We start from the raw sequence: 18831 nt of genomic DNA on the forward strand, positions 1-18831 counted from the left end.
CTGCACATTCTGGCTCACCCACTCCTGAGCCAATCTCAAACGCCAGAAATCTCAGCGCGATGATTTTGTGGGACTTGCTCCCAAGACCTGGGATCAGGCGGTCCTGAAGCGAATGCAGTCCTCACCTGGTCTAGCCTCATCTGCTATGATTGCCCCAATGCTCGGCTCAGATTTTTTCACTCAGTTCCCCAGAGTCTAGAAATGGACCTAGCATGCTGGGCAGGGCCCTACCTAGCTTTCGCAAACCCAATTTCCATGGACAAGCAGGACCCCATCCAAGACTTGGATTTCTTTAAAGATTGTCACCCGGGTGAAAAGCACAAATCCTAAGTATTCTGATCAATGAATTATCACACAGTGAATATGTCTACATTTCAACCAGGTCAAGAAGCAGAACACTAATGGCATCCCAGAAAGGCCCCGGGGATCTGCCCCCAGGCTCTGCCCACCTCTTCCCAATAGAAGCCATCTTCTGACCTCTAACGCTTAAGCAGATTAGTTTTGTTCACTTTTGGACTTGACAGAAATAGAATCACACAACGGGCATCTGAGTGTGTGTGCCTGGCTTCTTTCACTTCACGTTGCTGGATGATTTATCCTTGTTGTTACACGTGCCTTTACAGATTTCCTTTTCATGTCACCTCATTCATCTTCATTTATACTACATTGAATGAAAGATCATAATTTATTTACCTAGTCAACCCCCTTGATGAACATTTATGTTTTCCAGGTTTTGGTAAACCTTGGATTCGGCCAAGACTGATCAAGTCTCAGATGGCAGGAGAGCCCTGCATGCCTCACACCCGCTTGGTGCCTCTGCCCAATTTCTACCATAAATGATAAGGACACTGCCTGCCATAGCTCCTGACTGTAAATGCAAATTAAATTTCTAATGCCTTTCTCATCCTAAAAATGCAAACAATCTCATTTCTTGCAAACAGATTTTAAATACATTCACCCATTGTTTTAAATGTTAGGAACTGTGTCAGCTGCTTCTTTTGGGGTCTGCTGGGTCAGGGTCCTCTGCTGCCTGGGTCTCCTTACCTGTTCCTCCACCTGTTAGATGGCCTGAGGCTAAAATAACAGGGAGAGAACCCCACAGGTGCCCTTGGATTTCCAAGAATCTGGCTTGTCTTTCCAACACAGAGTGCCAACATTTAGTCTGGAAAACAGAGGGATTAATCTGCTCAGGGTGGGCAGAGTGGCAGCGGGAACGAGCTGTTTCATTCACTGTTGTACAAGCTCTGCCAAAGGTCAATGGTGGATGACTGTTTGCAGAAAGAATGAGTGACATGGCATCTGCTCTTGAATGTAGACCTTGACTGCTGGGGACCCAGTGCGAGGAGAACCCTGGCCCGAGGGTGGGGAGTGAAGGTTCTAGCTCTTCCTGTGTTGCACGCAGACATATTTACCTGACACGAAATCTTTATCTGTCCATAGGCATAGCCCAGAATTTTACAGCAGGACACTTGCTCATATGTCATCCATTGTTGCTATTTTTTTTAACCATTGCAATGATCAAGTTTACATATTATTGCTTCTCAAACAGGTTTCCACCTCATTCCTTGTTTTGAGATATCCTTCAGTGGGAAATATCTGGCACCTTCCACAAGGGAATCACTTCTATGTAAAACGACCATCGCCTTAGAGGCCAGCAGTTTAATCAGAACATCATGGCTGTGTGGACGTTATTAGAGTAGAGAGCCTGATAGAAAACATCTACCTCTGATTCCAGACGCCCTTTCCCTCTCTCTTGTGAATCCCAGAGATTTCACAGAGGGAAGAGCTTCTTGAAGACTCTGCTATGTGACGATGTGTCCAAGGGGAGGGGGTGTGCTGTGCATGATGAAGGCTGTGTGTTCTAAGAGGTAGACAGTGAGCAGAGATTGCATTTGTCCAAACTGGAGCTGAATCAGGGTTGATATTCCATGTGGGGACTTAAGTAGAAAGATCTCCTGGCCCCTAACCTAGCCGGGGTAAATCACCACACAGTGATGTGTGTGCCTCTGCACTGCAATCACCTTAATAAAACAGAACACTGAATGCTTCCCTGTGGCTGGAGGCAGGGCTTCCAAAGCCAATGACGCCAACTCCACTCACTGGCTACAGCATGCCAGCAACATCTTTGATCTGAGGGACGCTTGTTTTCACTCAGCCTGCTTGGCCTGAAGGCCAGAATGGGAACTGAGTGAGTTTTAATTCTCCCCAGTCAATGCACACTTCAGACAGATGGTGGAAAATACCCTTTGGCCTGATTTTCAGAAGAACTAGTTCATTGTAAGATTATCAATTAAGAACAAAAAACATCCATAAATTGGACGTTGTGTTTTGCAGTTTACAAAGCTGTCCCACAGACGTCAGTGGTTTTCAATCCAGAATTCACATTAGAACCACACAGGGTACCTCTTAAGTCCCTAGAGATTCTGATTAATTGGTTCAGAATTGGACTTACTGGCACATGAGCATTTAAAAAAAAGCTCTCTGGATGATTCCAGTGTAAAGCCAGCGTTGGGATCCACTGAGGTCATCTGATACATATGCTATCCCACCTCTGCAGGGAGGCTCCCCTTGGTGGAAGAGGAAACGGAGGCTCAGAGAGGTAACTGGCTTTGTCCACTATCTCACAGCACAGGCAGCAAAGCAGAAATGGGAACCCAGTCTTCAGGTCGCACGTGACTCTTCTAATAATCATGTGCAGTGGACAGGAAAGCTATTACTGTCACTAGTACTATACCATTGCGCCCATTTCAAAGGTGAGGAAATGGAAGCTCAAAGGGATAGGTGGTTTAAACCAACAACTTATCTTAAAAGCCTCCTGTGTGCTCAGAAATGTGTGGTGATGAAGCCAGCAAACCTTTGTATAGGACGTACTACATGCCAGGCACTGAGATGTAAGTACCAAGAATATGTCCATTTTACAGATGAGACTGGGGCCCAGAGAGGCTCCCTGAGTGGTCCGAGGTCCCACAGCTAGCGAGCAGTGCCTGGAGGGAGAGAAACTTTGCAGCTGGGCTCCACTGTCCGTGTCGTTAAACACCATGCTTTCGACTTCTCATGGCTGGTCCCTACCTTCAGGAAGCTTCAACATACAGAACCCCATGGCTTGGTGGACACGTCAAGGGACCTTGAGACCATGGTTTCTGAGCCATCTAGGGCATCTGTCTTTCTGATCAAGGGCTCTCTCAGCACACTCCCCTTTCCCAAGGGTGGCTCTGAGGCAGGGTGCTGTGGGGAATCCAGGACGGTCCTGCAGCAGCAGTGAATATCTTGAGGCACTGCTTCCAGAGCATGTTCTGGGCACTACTGCCCATCCCAGATAAAACAGGTCAAAATTCTTAGAGGGTGGGGCCTAGGAAGAGGCATTCTTTTAATTAGAAAATTAAAAACAATTATTGGGACATAATTACATAAAATTAAGGTGCACAACATGTTGATTTAATATATTTATATATTATATTACTACATTAGCTAACACCTCTATCAAGTCACATAATGATCATTTCTTTCTCGAGATGGGAACAGTTAGGATCTAGTCTTTAAGAAACTTTGATGTTTATAATACACTGTTGTCTATAATCATTATGCTGTGCATTAAGCTCTCCAAGACTTATTTATCTACTGGTTGCAAGCCTGTACCTAAAGGGGCATTTCTAACAAGCATTCAGGTGATTCTTACGCAAGCTGACGTTTGAAAGCCCAGCTTTCCTATGAATGGGAAGATGCAAGAATCTGGGGTGCTCCTCCACCCTCTGGGCCTGGAAAGGGCATTTTCCTAAAAGGACCGACCTGACCTGGGCATTTCTTGTGGGGAGGGCTCTGCACTTCAGGAGCTGTGAGGTCAAGGGGACTCTCTCTCCAGGGGTGCAGGCTCACAACGGGGGGTAACTGTTACCTTTGCAGGAAGCTGGAAGCCCGCTGGCTTGGTGTTGGTGGCTTGAAATCAGCCATAGCGGGAGTATTTACACCACGGGAACCGGCAAATGCTGTAAGTGGGAATTTCTTCTTCTTCTTTTTTCCTCTTTGGAGAGAGCAGTTGTTCAACATTTACCAGCACATCCTTAACTCCATCTCTCTGGGCTCAGTGTTCCCACATGTAAGAGGAAGACTTGGGGTAGTTGAAACTTTCAGGCCAGCTTAAGGCAGGTTTGCAGGGAGCCTTTTTCGACTGGGAGAGACCTGGGAGGGGACCTGTGAACCCAGGCTCCCCTCCTTCCTCCTTTTCCTCTCATCTGTCTCCCTCTCCTGTGCTACCCTAACCTGGCCCTCCTGGGGGCCCTGGTCAGGCTCCGTCTGCCCTGCTGCCTCTGCGTACCTCTCAGAGCCATGATGAGAATTTAATGAGTTGGTATTTGTGATGAGCTTAAAACAGTGCCCTGTCTACAATGAGGACTACATAAACATTTGCTAAAATCCCTCCACTCCCCCATTGCTCACTGCATCTCCCTCCTAACTTTCTCTAGTTAAAGAACTTCCCACAGCATAAGGGCTAAGAGCCAAGGTAGAGTGGCTTCCTCTCCATGAGGAATGTTGCAATTAGAATTTCAATGGAGGCAATGGAGGTGTGAGCAGACTGGATGACAGTCCCCAACAATTTACTCCCTCCCAGTCATAGGATTACGAACCCCCACCTTCTGTCATAGGACACACTCGTGTAAACAAAGAAGAACAAACAGCTCACCACCCAACTCTACAAGGATTAAATCAGCCACTGTATTCACTAACAGTGCACCCTGAGAAGAATTCAGGATGAAAAAGAGGGCGAGACACTCTGCCTTGGAAAAACAGTTCCCTCAGATAATTAGATGCATATCTCATGAAAAGTTTTAATAGCCTCAGATTCTTGCATCTTCCCATTCATAGGAAAGCACTAAAATCATTAACTTGAGATAGCCATTCTTTGTGACCAGCAGTAATCTTTCACAAGAGGTATGCTCCACTGCATGTGTACCCCAGCCAAAAATCATATATAAACTGTCTCCTCCCCTACCTCTTCAGCACAGTTCCCTCAGAGCTACTGAGAGCCTGTCTCTTGGGCTATATAGTCCTCAGTAAGGTCCACAAATAAAACTAAAACTCACTACTCTTACACTGTGTGTTTTTCTTTAAGTCAGCACATGGACCCTGTGTGAGGAGTTCACATGCATCTCAGTGACTTTGAACTTGGCCATGTGAAAAATTCTAGTTAATGGAATGTGAGTGGGTGTGAATTTTTCTGTCCAAACGAAGCCTTAAGAACAATTGCATGGGACTGTATTTACTGGCTGAAGGCTTCTTGCTCTTATTCTCTGTATGCCCTCGGGATATCCCAGACAATGGCTATTTCCTCTGTCAGGGCTCCAAAATGAGAAAACAGGTGGAACCAGCTGAATTCAGCCAATCCCAGCAAAGCCATGGTCAACCTACAGCTGATCCACAATCCTTATGTAAAGGAAGAAAAAGGAAATGTGTTGTAAGCCACTGAGATGGCACCATTTGTTACCACCGTAGAACTGACTAACACAGGGCAAGAGCAGGAGGAGGAGAACATATGTTTTGCATGACTGTTAAAACAAAACTGTATTTCACAGAGGGAGCTCTGTGTGTGTTACATATGTGTGTGTATGTGCTGTTCATCCAAATGCAAAACAACTTTGCCATAAAAATGATCACTATTATATTGGTGACAATCTTGTCTATTATGTATATTTTAATTTTAGAAATGTGGGCTTGGAAAGTTAAAAAATGAAATAAAAAAATTATTGACCAACTGGCATTGCTTCCTGGCTCTTTGTTTATTTGTCTCAGGAGGAAATGAACAGCAACAGTTCTAGAATCATAGCATTTTATATATAAAAAGAGCCAAAAGACTTGAAAGAATTCTGATCCAACCCATCTCTTTTTCACATGGGGCAACTGGAGCCTCAAGAGATGAGGTGCTTTTTGGCCAAGTACCAGATGGGAGACTCTTTAGAGCTTTGAGGGTGGCTGTGTGCACATCTGAGAAAGCTGCAGTGTCTAAGAAGAAATTCTCAAGAATGTGTCAAAAGCGTTTTCCCTCTCTAACTCCTGCTTCCTGCAGGACCACCTCAGCTACAACTCTGGGAGACCATTCACAGGCATAGCAGAAGCTTCTAGGGTCCATCAGAATTTGCTTCTCCTTTTCTTTCTGGGCACAAGAGCTATAGTTTACCTCACTGACTGCCCTGTGGTTAGACAGGATCAGGTATTGAGTTGGGGGCCTCTGAAAGTGGGCAGAAATGATACACTTCTTGTCTAGTTCTGGTCTTTAAAACATTCACACATTCTCATATTCTCTCTGTCTCTCTGATCCGTTATTGTCCAGAGGAAGATGAAATTGAGCATGTCAGTCTTAAAGGCTTAGTACAGCCCATGGATGGAAGGATCCTGCATCCCCTGCTGATGCCACTGGATTGTAATGGGTGAGAACCAAACCTTTGGTTGTTAAGCTTCTGAGACAGAGTTTGGATGTTATAATGACTAGCTTTATATAGCACGACTAATCCAGATACTCCAGGACAATCAGTGTAGCTTAGTTTAGATGGTAACTACTATCTTTAGCCAAGTAGAAGAGCTGTTAATAAGAAGGAAGCCTCTGACGTCCAGCCTACTGTTCCATCTTGAATACTATCACCAAAGTCTGGGAGTCACCCCTGCCTTGCTTTCTCTATATTTTCAGCCCCGACACAACAGTCACAATTATACATGCCTGCAGGTGTTCAACACCAATTGTTGGATGGCTAACTGAATATTTTAATAAAGCCATATATTACACATTACTTTGATTCACAGATCCACTGAAAAAGCACTTGACCTTGAACTCTACAACATATTCTTCCCATTAATCAGTAGGCCCACCATATTCGTGCAAGATATATCTTGAGAACTTATGGATTCCTCCAATAAAGCTGTTTGTGTTCATTAATATGAACTTGAGGACAGATGAGTGACAAAGCCCACTGAGATGCGGTTGCAGGAAAAGTGAGCTTTGAAGAGCGAAGCATTTCTGTAACCCAAAGCAAGACAACTGCACTTAGGAAAATGGGGTACACTATGCTTAACATTTCAAAAAGGAAGTGTTGCTGTCAATTACCAAAGAATCCCTCCACATATTTCTTAATAAGCCCACCGTCCCATTAGTGTACATCAGCAAGCAGTGGGCCTAGCTCCCAACTGGCTGCTAGGCTCCTGTGCCAATGTATCTGCACATGGCAAATGGAGTAGGTCTATGCAAATGTCTACATACTTGGCTACCATAACACTGGCCTGGCAGAACCCAGTTAATCATGTTGACTCACTGCTTTACAGTAATAATGTCACCTCTTTGCACAACATATAGTTGATGGTGTGTCTTCCAGAGAACCCTATCTGAGACCAAAGGAAAAAAAAAATAGATTAGGAAGTCAATATCTAGAAGCTTAGTCAATTTCTCCTTATCTTTGTAAACAATCTTCTTGGAATATTACCCATAAGGAATTTTCATTTTTTGGTGTGGCAGACATCCCACTGTTGCATTCCCATGCTTCTCAACTCAGCTTCAGAGATAGAAATTAACTTTAATATTACAACAAGAACAATATAATTTGGAAGGGAAGTTTGCTGCTTTGCTGATTCCTCCAGTTCTGCCAATTGTCAGCTTGTTTACAAGTCAAAACGTAAGTGGCTTGGGCTGTTTCTCCTAGGAGTACCTAAGCAGAGGGTCTGATCGCACCTGGATTTCTCAGATGCATTTCTGAAAGTCCTTGATTGCTTAAAAGACCCATTATAATCCTGCCTTTTCTTTCAAACGGTGTGCGTGTGCCAGGCACGCAGAGCTCAAGTGGGGTCAGTGAGCCAATATGGGAAGAAGAGCAGATAATGTTCACTTTAATATCCTGTGCAGTTCAGAAGAGAGGATCCCTGCTTAAGAGAAGTCTCCAGTAGCACTTAGATGCTTACAGAATGAGGGACGAGTAAAGCAAGTGTGCAGCCTCCAACAGGCAGTCTTAGTTCTCACTCTTTACCCATCAGGAGGTCACGTTTAACTCCACATCACTTCATGTATTAACAAGGGAAAGGATTTTGCGGGTAGACAGGTACCACATTTCAAAGCAGACACTTGGCCAAATTCCTTATTAAGAGTCTCTGTCTTTTCCTCTGTAGTTCCTCTCCCTGCCAGTTGCCTTGTCTTGCCCCTGTATCTCCTTTCCACTCTGCGCTCAAATCCCCTCTTCAGTCCCACGCCATCGTGCTCTCAGCCTCAGTTAATGTGTCTCGTTGATTGAAAATGCCAGGCTGATATCTAAAGAAATTAACACCACCCAGTGTTTCTCAAAGTATGCCCCCCAGGGATCTTGTCCTCCCATGTGGCTTGTGAAAGTCTTTGCCACACGGAAATGGCTCCCTTTCTATGCAGACGTATACGTACTGGGAAGATGCTGTTTCAGAAGCAATGAGGATTGGCACATGGCCGCCCACTCCGAAGCCCCGCTGCCACCTATCCTCAGTTTCAGCTTCCTTCCTTCAGGCAGGAACTTCCTTGGGTTTCCCCAAAGTGAGGGATGCTTGTCTACAGAGAACCCAGGACCTGACCCTATCATAGAACTGATAGTGAATCCCTAGTTATCTTTCTTCCCAAACTCCACCCAGGCTAGTAGCTCAGTGATGTCAAGAACTGTGTTTATTATTTTTTTACTCTATATTCCTCTTAATACAAAGCTCAATGCATAGAAGGTACTCAATACATGATTTTAAATAAATGACATTTGTTGGGTATCAATCATATTTAGGGGAAAGCTGGTAAGGATTATAGTCTCTAATGGGCTGTAAATCATTGGTGCATGTGGTTGAGACAGATAGTATCTTACCTATCTTGGGTAGTCTAAGAACTGATAATGAGGGCAATGCGGGTTTTAATAGGATTTCGAATTTTCAAAGTATTTTCTTATTAAAATATTTTATTTTATTCTTTTCCCAACCCTGTGAGATTTCACAATGGTAACAGTGAGTTTGCAAACATTTCTTGTTGTTTGAAGGTAGAGGCGGGACTGGCACTTCGCCTTTTGAGTGTAAATGTATACAATCTTCCTGGTAATACATATTAAAAGCCTTAAGACCGTAGACACACTTTGAATCAGAAAATACACTTCTAGAAATTTATCCCAAAAGAACAGAGATGTGCAAAAAGAATTATGTGCACACACAAAAATCCCCCCAGTGCTACTTTATAAAAAGAGAATATTGTAAAAAATCTAAGTATCGAATCATAAAGGCTTATTTAACTAGATCACGGTACAAATCTACAACAAAATATTATTTAATCTTTAAAGTAATGTGATAAAAAATTTTTAAAGATACGGAAACGTGAAAGAAAAATGATAACTGAGTAGAGAAAGCAGATGTGTTTGACTTCAATTACAATATAGGTAACTCCATATGTGCACAGAAGAAATATATATACACTGGAAATATATATATGTATATATACACACCTATAAAATATGTTGAGATATATATATATATATATATATATATATATATATATATATATATATATACACACATTGTAATATATATATATACACACACACACATCAATGTATTAGCAGCAATTATCTCTGGGAGGATGATCGTAAAATTAAAAAAATTACTTTTGTAATAAAATAAAATATTACTAAAATACCTAAATAAAATACTTTTGTAATTGAGGGGGAAAATTCCCAACAAAAATGTTAACACCATAAAAACAATCCCCTAATGAAAACCTGGACTTTAGTGATGTAAATACATGGAAAAGGTCCCCATTAGGGTGGGTTACAGAAATTGCTTATATGGGTCACAGCAAAATTTTCAGCTGTTGACAGTCAGCCTCCAATGTTCATCTGTGTGTGGCTGAGCGTGGGCCCCATCTCTCAAGCAGTAAAGAAAGCTTTCAAGGTTTTGATGTCCTGCTCACTTGTCTTTAAGAACTCCCTCCACTTCTCCGAATTCCATTACTATGTCCATTTTAGGGTTATTTAAAATACCCAGGGCCGATGAGCCATTATTTGTCATTAAGCTTCTGACAAGTGGATGAAAGGCAATTTCATGGAAAAACTCTGGCAGAGCCTCAGAGAAGGGTGGGGTCATCTTTTTAAAGAGGAGTTTAAGAAGTTCAGTAGGATTCTCTCATGGAAGCTGGGGATTTGTTTTGCCCTGGCCCCTCAGTTTCTGTTCATCCTTCAAACACAAAGCAAGAGGATCTGGAAGTTTAAAGTGAGGAAAAGAGGGGAAAAGGGTGGAGAAAGTGGGAAAATCTGAAAGTCCAAAGGGTGGTGGGGAAGAAGGGCAGCTGGCGGGCTCAAGAGTTAAAGCCCCACCCCCTTGCCTATGGCCTGGCGGTCTGCCCATCTCTGCACCATCTTGAACCCACATCAGTACCAAGCCCCTCTCTCTCCCCTCATCTTGCTCCATCTTGTACCAGCACAGCCTGCCTCTACCTGATTTAGTTACTCGTTCTCACTCATGTACAATATGCTCTTTCAAACTTCCTTCTTCATTCAGAGCCTCTGGGCTACTTATCCAGCAAGATAATTACTTGTCTCTCTTACTGGCTTATATTCACTCTTTTTTTTCTTCCTTCTCCTTTACTCAGCTTCTCTCAGGAGCCCTCTCTTAGCAGAAAAGCAACCTGCCCAATCAAAGACGTAATGGCCAGGGACCACAGGCAGGCTGGACCTGGGACTAAAGCAATAAAGACTCCCAGTGCAGAGCAGAAATGGTAAGAGGAACAGAAACCAGGATTTACCTACTTCTAATGCATTTTCAGAAAAATTCAGGGTCGACCTAGTTTGGTGGCTGAAACACCTATCCATCCATCCATCCATTCACCCATCCATCTTTCAACAAATGTCCACTGAGCAGCAGGCATGGACAGGGCCCTGAGAATCTAGCATTGCGCTAAAGCAACCCGCTTAGTACTTAGTCTGGTCGAGGAGAGAGAAGCTAATAAAAAACTCATAAGCTTATGAGACCCTGATTTGGCAGAGCTGTCTGGATAGCACATGACCTCGCCTGAAAGGTATGACTTAAAGCATGTTGATTTTGAGCATTTTGATGAAGTGGCCAAAAGGGGCTCTTCAGGAGCCAGAAGAGTCAATAGCAGGCAGACCTGATCTGCTCAGGGTGGTTCGGGGCTCCCCTGGGGCGGCTGCCTCAGGGATGAGGAGTAGAAAGCCCCTCTTCTTTCTCCATTCACTGCCCTGTGTAGAACTGGGTACAGTAGACACTGCTGGTTGTTTTTCCAACAACTATTACCCCCCCCCCCCTTTTTTGTTTTTGCACAGAACAAAACAGTTTTGTCTGCTATCAGCTGCTTGGTCTGGGAGATAAAGAGTCATCAGTCTAAGGTAACCGTGGTAATCTCATTTCCGGTTTGTCTGTGATTGGTTTGGGAGTGGTTATCCCACCCAGTATGGCCACTGAAATACAGCAGAAATCTTCTGGGGTCTGCTGGGAAAGATATTTGGCCATGGTTGAAAGAGAGAGTGGGGAGGAGACATCTCCCCAAATGGAAAGAGTCTGGGTTCTTGCTGATACTGGGAGCTGGTGCCAGCAACCTGGAACTGGTTTTCTCAGGATGGTGAGTGTAACACGCCGACTGTTTAATTCACTTTTAGCCGGGCGTCTGGCTTTGGGGGATGATTTCATCAAAGATTGGACAGCTCCCTGGTCTAACTGATGACATAGTTATGTTTTCAACTCCAGTGGCTTAGAGATGAAGAAAGTGGGCACTGACTGAGAAGAATCAAGATGCTGGTGTAAAAGGAAGGCACAAAGTAGCAAGTGGCCAGGGGTATTGCTTTATTAGGCACATTCATAGTAACCATCTTGTTTTTGTCACTCTCCTCACTATTGCTTTATCTATTTGATTAGCTTGTAGATTTTTTCTTTTTAGTTCTGATTTAGTGCTAGAGCTCACTAAGAGTGGAAGTCAAAGGTTACTCAGCACATCTGTTGATTTATGTGCCTGTTGTGTCAAAGGAAACATGGAATCTGATTGGCTGTTTAGCCATGTATATAAATGGTTCTCATACAGTGAGAAATCCTCTTAAATTTGAGAAAAGTCATAAATATTTGGCCACAAACTATTTGAAAGTCCTACAGATGGACTAATCTAATTCAGTTTTCTGGATCCTTTTCTAGCCAACAAAAGCCCTTGGCATGTTCCGAGGTCTCCCACTGCAGACTTAGAGTTTTGGGGGCCAGGAAAACTGTATCTTCTGATGTCTTGTGCACTGGAAAACAGACTCAGCAGCTTTGGTGCGTTAGTGCCATCAGTATTTTTCTGGGAGGCGTCTTCTGGGAAAAGTCACATCGGTGTTCTCATTCCAGCCAGGAGTCCACTTTGCCCTCTGCTTGGCTACTCGCAAGGGTCATTGGGTAACAAAGCATCCAGGAGACAGTCAGGGCTTGGGACTGGATGTGAAATAAAGTTGCAGCGTGATCCGGATGGAGGTCACACCCTTTGGGGCTGGCATACTTGGGGATCTGGAGGGGTACAAAGCAACCCTCATCACCTGAGAGGCAACGCAAGCTGCAGAATCAGATGGTGGTTTCTAGAGCCCATTCTGCCATTTCTGAGTCAGACTGACTTTGGATCCTCTCTTCCTCTTTCTGAGATGCATTTCTTCTAATAGAAACTGTTGAGAGGGTCCATCTGTCCTGCTTTCCTCAGCCAACTATCGTAAGGGCAAGATGAATTAATACTGTGAAAATGCTCCACGGGACTGCAGGTGCTATGTGAGTGAGAAAGAGTCAGCAGTGGGGGCAAAGCTCCTCAGATCCTCCATGCCCCCAGACTCTGAGCAGAGGTCGAATTCCAGATGGAGAAGGTGCTCCTTTCCCCTTCAATGTCTTTTGATTTAGGAACTCCCAAGGGGAGACTCTTGGATACTGAGGGGCCGCCATGTGCCACCGGAGTGATGATTTCCCTTTGGCTGGTCGCCCAGTGACTCCTTTGCCCTTCTTTCAGCTCAGGGTTCAGGACAGGGTCTCCTGCTTCTTCACAGGGAGCCCACAGATCCCAGGGGCCATACAAGGGAGGAAGTGGAGCCAAAGCCAACCCCGGTTGCTTCTGTGTTTGCAGATGTCAACATCAAAAGTTTTGCGGTGGGGTAGATGCACGTTTGCTCAAGGTTGGGTCCTTGACAAAGCACACGAAGTTTGCCTTTGATGCCCTTTCGCTATCTCTTTGGAATTCTCTTCTCTCTCCTGTTCTTCTCTGTCCTTCCCAACACAGCTGGTGATTTTAGGCTCTCTCTGTGTCCCGGAACTCTCCATTGGCAGTACCACCTCCATCGAGATGAGTGCCACACAGGAGAACTTTCTACAGTGATGGAAATGGTCTATGTCTGCTCTGTCCAATATGGCAGCCACAGCCACTTACGTGGTTGAGAAACTGAGTTTTTAATATCATTTAATTTCAATGAATTTACATTAAAATTGCCACATGTAGCCAGTGTATTGGACAACACAAGTCTACAGCAAGCTCAATATCTCACTTGTTTTAGTCTTTCCACTCCAGTCAAAATTAACTTGTCTTGTGCCCCCAATTCCAAGGCCCTCTTCTTAGAGAAGTACCAACAAGCTAATCTGATAAACAAATTCCTATCTGTAAATTAAGGTCTTCCCCCTCTTAGGTAAATGCAGATTTTGAACAATGCCATAGTTCAGTCAATGCAAAGGCTCAAATGATAGGCATTTGAAGGATAATGATAGGCCAGCATGGTGGGTGAAAAGATTATGGGCTTGGAGCTTTAGATCCACATCAAAGCATGCTCTCTGGATGGGCACATCTTTCCCAGTGCCCTGGGCTGCTTCAAAGTTCCTCCTAGCTTCTTGCAATCTGGGGAGAGTTAAGGTCTAAGATATGCAGATGGGAGCCTGGGAAAGAGCTGGAGGTAGAAGGGTTGGAATGGGCAGAGCCCAAAGGATGTCAAGCTCTTGCAAAAGAACCTGGCTTGCTATTCAGACTGGCATTCTGTTCCGCCCTGGGGAAGAGGTGCCAGGGAGTGGTTGTTAGGGAGAGATCATTACCACTGGGACAGGATTGGAGGGTTAACAGTTCAAAGACACCAGAAGCCAGACTGGAAGCCACACCATGGACTGTGGCACTGTTGCAGGGTCCCAGATAGGAACTGCAATTCTATTCTTAATTCTAATCCCCCCTTTAAGGGAGAGATTTTCCTTCTGAATTCTTTTATGAACACTGCTCTCTGAATATCCCTTTTACCCTGACACTGAGCGGTGTTTCTGCTTCTCTTGGATGACCACAAGACTGCTCTCAAGTTCTTGCCTGTATTTTCACAGATATATACTGGCATCAGAAGCAAATACTTTCACACCAAATACTAGGTTGGGTAAAGGGAGGAAGATAGTAGGGGTGAATGCAGGGGAAGATCAGCTGGGGACAGAAGAGGCACACTTGGAGATGAGCAGGAAGAGTGAAGATCAATTCTGGTGCTCTGGAATTTACTTTCGGGGCCGTGGTTTGCCAACTGGTCCCCAGGTAAAGCTGCTACCACCACCTCACTTGCCATACGCTCTTTGAGGGATAGAAAAAGGATTTCCAGTTAAGCCACTGCCCAGAACCCACACATATTTGTTTAAACAATATCCAATTTTATGAAGGAAATGAGACAATTAAGTCACAAATCTTTCATGCAACAATGTAGTTTATAAATAAGTACACATATAAATTTTAAAAAAAGAGTAGCCAAGTCCCTCTGGGGCTTTGCAATGCAGTTCAGACCACACTGTGCTTTTCTGGACCTCATGAAGGAAAAGACTGCTTGAGTGTTCAGTGTTGCCCTGTTCTCTCTCATTTGCCTTTCATTCAAGCAAATCTTATGAGGCATTTGGCATGCCCAGGAAGAAACCCAGGAAAGGGCAGAAACCCAGGAAGAAGAAAGAAACTCAGAGGAGCTGGTGGTCTGGTTTGATGGCAGTATTACCAAATACTTCTGAGCTTTAAGCCATAGGGCCCTGCCATGCCAAACCATTTTGACAATTTATGGCACCCCTTCTGCCAGTCCTTGCTAATGTTTACTCTGGACACTATACATTTCAGTCTATTTGCATGAAAAATAAAAGTTCTTGCTGGGTTGAGGTAATTTTGGAGCAGGGGTTTTCTTTGGGGGTGATTTTGCCTTCCCCAACCAAGGAGACATTTGGCAATGTCTGAAAACATAATTTTATTGTCACTACTTGGGGTAGGGGGAGATTTTGTCCTCCCTGGATCTGTAGCCAACATCTGAAGACACCGTTGGCTGTTACAAGTTGGGCGGGGTGGTGGACTACTGGCATTCAGTGGGTAGAGACCAGGGGTGCTGCTAAGACTCCTATAATGCACAAAACAGCCCCCACAACAAAGAGTTATCTGTTCTAGAATGCCAACAGTGCTGAAATTGAGAAACTCTGTCCCAGAGGGAAAGCTCAGGCTTGGTTCTTGACACTGAAGTGTCAGATGGTCCTCAAAGAACTATCACTTTTCAATGCTGAAAGACTAGTAAGTACCCTGGAGTGACCTCAGGAAATCCTCAAATAATTTTGGCCAGAATTCTCTTCCACCCATGACCTAGTTAGTTTCATGTCTTCATGAGTCCTTAACGTCCTCTGAAAGAGAGAGTTCACCTTCAGAGCTACATGTGTCAAGTTGGTTTCAGAGGGTCTAGATCCCATTTTACTGTGTAGTATATACAGAGACAAGCCCCGAGGCTTGGTTTCTCCATCTGTCAAGCTGACTCTTAATACTTCATGACCTAGTTATCAGCTGGGCCTAGTATCCTAAGGAGATGAAATTGGGGTGTGCTACTTGAGTTGGCATAAAGGGGGAATATGTGAGTTAAGTGCTTCCATACAACTCTAACTCCAAAGAGTAATAGAATATTGTAGGTAGGGAAAAGTAATCAACAAAGTGTGAGAGCCAAGCCAGGAGATTGTGCCTGGGGCTCAGTGGGTCATGGGGCCATGAAGTGATTTTCCTTGCTGATAGTAGATGGGGAAGATGCAGAGCCCACCATATATGAGCCGTTCTATAGGGACTGTCAGTGGGCTGGGAGGGAGGGGATGTGTAGTAGTGACAATATTGGGGGCTGAAGCAGCCAGAAAGCTTTGGCAAGAATTTATGCAGAGCTGCTTAAGAAAATAAAAGCAAACATAATGTTTCTTTTCCTGATTAAAAAATACAGTCATTGTTGAAAAACTCTCAAGCACAAAAAAAATAAGGAGAAAATTGAAATCTCCCTTAATTTCACTACAAAGATGTCAGCTGTTAATAGTTTTGCTACTGTCAAAACTGAATCAAGAAGAAATAGATAATTTGAACAGACTGATCACTAGAAGTATGACAGAATCTATAATAATAATAATAAAAAAACTCCATGCAAACAAAAGTCCAGGACCAGATGGCTTCACTGGAGAATTGTATGAAACATATAAAGAAGAACTTGTATCAGTCCTTCTCAAACTTTTTCAAAAGACTGAAGAGGAAGGAACATCCTCAAAGTCATTCTATGCAGCACCATCCAAAAACCAGATAAAGACACCACCAGAAAAGAAAATCACAGGCCAATATCTTTGATGAATATAGATCAAAAATCCTCAACAAAATATTAGCAAACTGAATCCAACAACATATAAAAAGAATCATACACATGATCACGTCAGATTCATCCCAGGGTCACAAGGTTGGTTCAACAGATGCAAATCAATCAATGTGATACACCACATCAACAAAAGAAAAGACAAAAACCACATGATCACTCACTAGTTGCAGAAAAAGCATTTGATAAAATTCAACATCCATTCATGATAAAAGCTCTTACCAAAGTAGGTATAGAGGGAAAATATTTCAACATAATAGAAGCTATTTATAACAAACCCACAGGCAACATAATACTCAACAATGAGAAGCTGAAAACAGTCCTATTAAAATCTGGAACAAGACAAAGGTACCCACTCTCACTACTTCTATTCAACATAGTGTAGGAAGTCCTAGCCACAGCAATCAGACAAGGAAAAAAAAAGGTATACAAATTGGAAACAAAGGGGTAAAATTGTCATTATATGCAGATAACATGATACTATATATAGAAAACCCTAAAGACTCCACACAAAAACTACTAGAACTGATAACGAAATTCAGCAAGGTAGCAGGATACAAGATTAACATACAGAAATCTGTTGCATTTCTTTAATAATAAAATATCAGAAAGACAAAATGAAAAAACAATTTCTTTTAAAATTGCATCAGAAAAATAAAATACTTAGAAATAAACCTGACCAAGAAAGTGAAAGACTTATATGCTACGAACTATAAAACATTGATAAAGGAAACTGAGGATGATTAAAAAAAATGGAAAGATATCTCATGCTCTTGGATTAAAAGAATTAATGTTAAAATGGCCCAACTACCCAAAGAAATCTACAGATTTAATGTGATCCCTATTAAATTACCCAGGACATTTTTCGAAGAACTAGAACAAATAACCCTAAAATTTATATGGAAACATAAAAGACTCAGAACTGCCAAAGCAATCCAGAGGAAACAGAACAAAGCTGGAGGCACAACCCTCTTAGACTTCAGACAATACAACAAAGCTACATTAATCAAAACAGCATGGTATTGTCACAAAACCAGACATATGGATCTGTGGAACAGAGTAGAGAGCCCAGAAATAAACCCACACACTAACAGTCAATTAATCTTTGACAAAGAAGGCAAGAATATACAATGGAGAAAAGATGGTCTCTTTGGCAAGCAGTGTTGGGAAACCTGGACAGCCACATGTAAATCAATGAAGTTAGAACACTCCTTCACAACATACACAAAAATAAACTCAGAATGGCTTAAAGACTTAAATATAATCCAGGACACCATAAAACTCCTAGAAGAGAACATGGGCAAAACATTCTTTGACATAAGATGTAGCAATGTTTTCTTAGGTCAGTCTCCCAAGGCAAAGGGAATAAAAGCAAAAATAAACAAATAGAACCTACTTAACTTACAAGTTTTGCATAGTAAAGGAAACCATAAACAAAATGAAGACAACTTATGGAATGGGAGAAAATATTTGCAAACGATGTGACCAACAAGAGATTGATTTCTAGAGTATACAAACAGCTTACACAGCTCAACATCAAAAAAACCAAACAGTCCAATCAAGAAAAGGGCAGAAGACCTAAATAGAAATTTCTCCAAAGAAGACATACAGATGGCTAACAGGCAAATGAAAAGATGCTCAACACTACTAATTACTAGAGAAATGCAAATCAAAACTACAATGAGGTATAACCTCACACCAGTCAGAATGGCCATCATCAAAAAGTCTACAAATAATAAATGCTTGAGGGGGTGTGGAGAAAAGGGAACCCTCCTATACTAGTGGTGGGAATATAAATTGGTGCAGCCACTATGGAGAACAGTATGGAGGTTCCTTAAAGAACTAAAAATGGAATTACTGTATGATCCAGCAATCCCACTCCTGGGCATATATCCAGAAAAGACGGAAACTTTAAAGCAAAAAGATATGTGCATCCCAGTGTTCATAGCAGCATTATTTACAACAGCCAAGACATGGAAACAACCTAAGTGTCTGTTGACAGATGAATGGATAAAGAAGATATATCTATTTATTACTCAACCATACAAAAAGAATGAAATAATGCCATTTGCAGCAACTTGGATGGACCTAGAGTTTATCATACTAAGTGAAGTAATAAGTCAGAGAGAGAAAGACAAATATCGTACAATATCACTTACATGTGGAATCTAAAAAAGTGATACAAATGAACGTATTTACAAAACAGAAACAG

General features: G+C 42.8%; 1 protein-coding gene across 4 annotated transcripts in view; it reads right to left on the bottom strand.

Moving 5' to 3' along the window:
- The window catches only part of PRLR (prolactin receptor), a 141299-nt gene that overhangs the window by 25133 nt on the left and 97335 nt on the right, over positions 1-18831 (bottom strand). The window lies entirely within an intron of this gene.

Source organism: Camelus bactrianus, chromosome 3 (genome assembly GCF_048773025.1).
Source record: "Camelus bactrianus isolate YW-2024 breed Bactrian camel chromosome 3, ASM4877302v1, whole genome shotgun sequence".
NCBI classification, from domain to species: Eukaryota; Metazoa; Chordata; class Mammalia; order Artiodactyla; family Camelidae; genus Camelus; species Camelus bactrianus.